Genomic DNA, 6,107 nt, shown 5'->3' with positions numbered 1-6,107 from the left:
AGGGACAGGGGAGCGCTCGGCGGAAAGGCGCTATGCAGAGAAAGTCTCTCTGGCTCTTCTCTCTCGGTCTCCCGTCCAGCGACGCGTCCTCGGTAAAAGCATTAATAGAAAATTATCCTAAAAGCGGGAAGGGTAGCGGTCGTCGGTCACAATTTCCAGGAGCCAGTCCCTGCAGCCGGGAGATGTCCCTCTCCCCCCGCGGCTGGCGCGGAATGTGGCGATCCGGCCCGGGGCGGGGGATGACTTCATGCGGCCGGAGCTTGGCGGCGGGAGCAGCTGCTGCAGCTGGCAGGTGGGGTGGGGGCCGGTGGAGCTGACCACGTACCGGCCCGGCGCGGTGGCACTGCGGCCCCGGGGCAGTGGGCGCTGGGGACATGCGCTGACTTGATCCGGAGAAGGTAAGCAGCCTCGCTATTATTAGCCTCGGCCACACTGCGCGGTGCTTTCCGCTCGGTTAATAATGGGGTTTGTAATACAGAGGGAAGAAGGGGAATGTCCCTCCTGCATTCTGCAGTGGGAAAGGGAGCAACAACTGGAATTGAAATGTTAATCAGCCAAGTGCCTGAGATTGGAGGAGCGGTGTTACTGGGCAAACAAAGAAGGCGGTCAGCCTTTATACTCTTTAAAGATAATCAACCATTGCAAAGCCAGACTCGCTTAGACATTGAAGAGGATTCAAAATGTAAAATAATTTTTGAGCTGCACATTTACGCTGCTACCTTCAACCTTCACTTGGTTAATTTCTGCTTTGGGAGCAGCAGGTCCTTGGCAGCAGCCTGGAGAAGTAATCAGGAATCTTCCTTCTTCTTCCTCCTTCCTCTACCCTCTCCCTTTCCAGTTATCAGAATGGGGTTGTGCACATTTCAATGTCAAACAGCCACTTCAATGGAACCTTTAGAAGGAGTCTCACATTAGAGGAGAAACTTATCTCTTGGAGTTCAGCTTGGGTTAGCAGCACTTGTCTCTACTTCTCCTTTCAATTTACCATCTTCTCTTGTCAATCATGTCATTGATTACCCCCCCTCCCATGCTGTGCCCCTTCCCACGCCACTCTTTTCAGCTCCTGTCCACCACCTCTGTTCCATGACTGATTTTGTCAAGGACCCAGAAAGGGCATTGCTCTTCACCGCGTTTGAGCTGTTACCTGTGTCCGTCACCCTAATACATGGTATGAAAAATCCTTTAAGCCTATTACCGATATGGTTTCTGATAACTCCATTGTAGCGCCTGTGGCTACTGGCCAGCTTTCGAGGACAGCAGAAACTGTTGGGGTGTGAGAAAGCGGTCCATACCTACGTATTTTGCTCCCTGTGCATGGGAGTAGGTGGAAGTAGAAATGTGAGTGTCAGTCTATCCAGTATTTACTTGGATCTTTTTAAATCCATCTGGGTTGTGAGATATCTAGCTTGGTAGAGTATGAGGCAAGCCCTCCCTCAAAAGCAAGCAGTGCATTTGTCCTAGGATTCCTCAATAACCTCCAAAGAGTTTCCAGAGAGGCTTTCCCCACAGGCAGTCAGAAAGCCAGGGGAGCTGGCCCAATTTAAACTTCAGGATATTTGAGCATCCTCAAGTTAGTCTCCCCTTTTAAGGGTTCTAACCTAGGATTTCCCCACACAAGTGCCTTGCTGCCAAGCTCCTGCCTCTTCCTGTTGCCCACGGAGGGATGTACATGTGAATGTTATTCTGTGAAATGGTTAAGATGGCTGTGGTGGGGATTGCAAATGTGCCACTTCACCAACGGAGAACAGTTGCAATAAGCCAGACTGTGTGGTGTTCTGTGTGCCACCATTCTATTTAAAAGGAGATTTGTTATCTTTACATTTGCAATGAAAGAGTCAATTGGACTCAAAAGCTGAGCAGTTTTATTTTAGCAAATTGAAATAGGAAATCAGTGGAAAAGCGGGGCAGGGTTTATAGCGAAAAATATTAGCTCTGCTTTTTTAAATATTGTTTTTAGACGAAGATATTGGTTCTGCAAAATCATGTTCATTCTATTATACATCATTATTGGTTTTTGGTGATAAATTCTCAATTTATAAATACACTTTGAAAAGACTGGAATTGGTTTCTTTGTCTCTACCGTCAGTATTTGGGGCAGAAGGAGTGGAGGGAGTGGGCAAATCCTATTCCAAGTGGCCCATTCCAGGAACTGTTTTCCTGGACCATGAAAACCTCTGGGTCAAATTTTTTTTTTTTTTTTGGCTTGTTTTTGTTGTTATTATTATCTGTTGAATGTAGTTTGTGTTTGAAATGTTAAATTTCAGAATTCCAAAAATTTGACTCTGGCACACCAACTAGGGGAACAAAGGAGAACAGCAAAACCCTTTATTCTACCACCTTTCTGGCCTAATCATAAAATATTCAACCATAGGAATAATTATTCTGATAATAAGTGAGAGTGAGAAACATGTTAAAATAATAATTCATTTTTAAGAAAGTAGCCCAAAGTATGTGACATACAGCATACAGATTAGTGCAACTGACCTTAAGTACTATAAGAATTTCTGTAATTTTAAAAACTGTCTTTATACTGAAGTATAAGACGTGAATATATCCTAATGATGGTAAGAAATTGACAGCGTCTATTACTTGGTTTCTGGAAAAACTGAATTCTTTGATAGGAAATGGGTCAGGATTAGGAGATTGGTGCTGCCTAAGCTGGTGTCATAACTGCCAGTGATTTTACAGGTGAGGATGCATGAAGTTATGGATGAGGGTTGGAGAAGCCTTTTTGGGAAGAAAGAAAACAAGATAGAAAATTTAATTTCTTGTTTCAGTACAACTGAATATGATAATTAAATTTAAAGGATTTCTGCATCTGGGCTTTATTATATTTAAACAATTTCTGAGGCAAGTTTCTAAATTCAGAGTCCTAGGAAGAAATATGTGTATGATTTCCCGACTAAAACTGATTTATGACTTTATTTCCCTTTTTAAAAAAAAAAAATTACCAGAGAAAGGAAACATTAATTGCCTAGTGTTAAGAAATGGAGGAGGAATACAAAATAGGAAGATGTGCACTATTAGATGCTAAATGAACTGTAGGAACTTTTTGTAGTTTTGACAAGATAGAATAGAAGTCAGTCTGTTGCTGGAGTTTTCCTGTGGTGCAGCGGGTTAAGGATGAGGATCCAGCATTGTCAGTGGATGGACAGTGGGTCACTGCTGTGGTGTGATTTTCATCCCTGGCCCAGGAACTCTCCAATGCCATAGACAAGGCCAACAAACAAGCAAACAAATGAAAAAAGAAATCAATATGTTGCTTTCTAATCACATAAAAATTTACTCCAGTGGTGGTCAGTATTATCAGTAAATTGAGTACATATTTAGGAATCAAAGTTGCCCTCTCCTAACAAAAGTCATTTTCTGGTTTTTCATTACTGTCATTAGCTACAATTGAAATAGCCTTATCCTGAGATTTTGAAAGATGGAAAAAGAAAAGTAGGGTTAATAAGGCGGAAGAAGAGTTGTCATTTGTATTTCGCCATTGCCTCCATTGAGAATGGGTAGAAATAGTGCTATTTTTAAAGTAGTCAATGGCCTCTGCCAGATTTCTTTACTGTTTCACCATGTTCATTATGTCTTTATTTTTAAGTTCTCTCCTATGTTCTTTTAAAAACTTTACTGATTAGTGTTTCATTCACTAAAATAACATTTTTATTTATCTTTTTTTGTTACTCAGTGAATTTTTATTACATTTATAGTTGTACAACGATCATCACAACCAAATTTTATAGCATTTCCATCCCAAACGTTCAATGCATCCCCCACCCCCCAATCTGTCTCACTTGGAAACCATAAGTTTTTCAAAGTCTGTGAGTCAGTATCTGCTTTGCAGAGTTCATTGTGTCCTTTTTTTAGATTCCACATGTAAGTGTAAAATAATATTTTTAACTTAAAATATCATTGATGTGTAATATATATTACCAGTGTACAATATAGTTACAATTTTTAAAGGTTATATTCTGTTCGTGGTTATTATAAATTATGACTATATTCCTTATGTTGTGCAATATATCCTCATAGCTTATTATATACAAAACAGTTTGTACCTCCTAATCTTCTACCCCATATTGTTCTTTTTTAAATGCTTATGCTTAAAATATTATTAATAAGTAATATATATGAGGCACTGAAATATCTCATTATCTAGTTTCTCATTATCCCTTTAAATTACCCCATGACCAGCCAAAACCAAGTGGTATTTATTTCCAGTTTACTCGCCATAATATCATTAATTTGTTTCTTTCACTCATCCTGCTTGCTACATGTTGAAACCTTGCTCACATCAGACACTGCCTCTTCTGTAAAGCCTTCCCCACATCCACCTTCCTTTTCCTGTCAGATGTGTTTCTCCCTTGTCTAAATTCCTATGACACTTTCTATTTTGGTCTCTCTTTTTGTGAGAACACGATTTGCTCTTCTAAAATAGCCCTATAGAACAGAGTCTGTAACTAACAACTTTTTATTACTTGCAACCCATAGTACGGTGCCTAGCTATGGATGTGCAAAGTAGCTGCTTTGCAATTTGATTTTAGTGAAAAAATTAGTTGTTGTTTCCCAGGGGTCTTTGTCTACCTATACTCCCAGCAAGTTAGGCTCTAAATATGTGTGCGAGTTGGTTTTAGTTGTTTAAAATTCTTATATAATAATAAATATAGTGAAAGTACATTCAAATAGTTATATTCAACAAAAGTTATTGTGAGCTTGGAGTTCCTGTCGTGGCTCAGTGGTTAACGAATCCAACTAGGAACCACAAGGTTGCGGGTTCGATCCCTGGCCTTGCTCAGTGGGTTGGGGATCCGGCACTGCCATGAGCTGTGGTGGAGGTTGCAGACGCAGCTCGGATCCCGTGCTGCTGTAAGCTCTGGCATAGGCCGGTGGCTACAGCTCGGATTAGACCCCTAGCCTGGGAACCTCTATATGCCACAGGAGCGTCCCTAGAAAAGGCAAAAAGACAGAAAAAAAAAAAAAAAGTTGTGAGCTTACATCCACTAAAATGAATACTGGCTCATCCATATTAAAAAACACAAAAACCAAAAAAACCCACCATAGTAAGCATTGTAAAATAAAAACTTTAAAGAAGTTGTACCTGCTTTAGTATGTTTGCATTCTACTGAAAACTAGTCAGCAGGGGAAGGGAAGGTGTCTTAGATAAGTAAGCACTTCTTTTTTTTTTTTTTCTTGGCTGCACCTGCAGCATGTGGAAGTTCCCAGGCTAGGGATGGAAACCATGCTGCAGTTACGACCTGTGCCACAGCTGTGGCGACACTGGATCCTTAACCTTCTGTGCCACAGAGAAACTTCCTCCTTATTTTCTTATAGATGAAGATTATTTAATTGTATAAAGAGGTTGTCCATTAATCCATCAATACGCAACCTAGGCTGTTTCTGTGTCTTGGCTGTTATAAATAATGCTGCTGTGAACATGGGGGTGCAGATAATCTTTTGTAGTTAGTGTTTTCCTTTGAGTTTAGTCTCAGAAGTGCAGTTGCTGGATCATATATATATAGCTCTAGTCTTAATTTTTTGAGAATCCTCCATACTGTTCTCCATAGCAGCTATACCAATTTACACTCTCACCAACAGCACAAAGTTTTCCTTTTTCTCCACATCCGCACCAGCATAACCTATCTCTTAATTTTTTGACGATGGCCCTTCTAATAGGCGTGAGATGATATCTCACTATGGTCTTAGTGCATTCCCTAAACTTGTTGTGTTGATTGCATTGAATCTATAGATGGCTTTGGGTAGTGTTTTAACAGTCTAAATGTTTGGGTAGACATTTTAACAGTCTTCTTCCAATTCATGAAAATGGGATACTTTTTCATTTACTTAAACCTTCAATTTTTTTTCATCATTGTCCTCTAGTTTTCCCAGTAGAGAACTTTCACCTCCTTAGTTAAATTTATGAGTATTTAATTGTTTTTGCTACTATTGTAAATTACATCAATTTCTTCATTTCTTTTTCAGAAAATTTGTTTTAGTGTATAGAATTGCTACTGATTTCCATATGTTAATTTTTTATCCTGCAGCATTACTGGATTCATTAATTAGATCCCACAGTTTTTTGGTTGAGTCTTTAGGATTTCCCATATATAAAAATC

The 6,107-nt window shown here is 39.9% G+C and overlaps 1 protein-coding gene across 2 annotated transcripts in view; it reads left to right on the top strand.

The window, feature by feature from the left end:
• Positions 1–238: 238 nt before the first annotated feature.
• PKIA (cAMP-dependent protein kinase inhibitor alpha) overlaps positions 239–6,107 on the top strand; it is a 104,571-nt gene continuing 98,702 nt past the window's right edge. For both annotated transcript variants that reach the window (NM_001444955.1, NM_001444954.1), the window contains 1 exon segment: positions 239–398. The gene's annotated coding sequence lies outside the window, so the exon portion shown is untranslated.

This window comes from Sus scrofa, chromosome 4 (genome assembly GCF_054392235.1).
Source record: "Sus scrofa isolate SSC_HxYL_T2T_F1_AM1 chromosome 4, Sscrofa_HxYL_maternal_Yorkshire_Landrace_v2.0, whole genome shotgun sequence".
NCBI lineage: Eukaryota > Metazoa > Chordata > Mammalia > Artiodactyla > Suidae > Sus > Sus scrofa.
The sequence above is the reverse complement of the archived record's forward strand: the minus strand, read 5'-3'. Positions and strand labels throughout refer to the sequence as shown.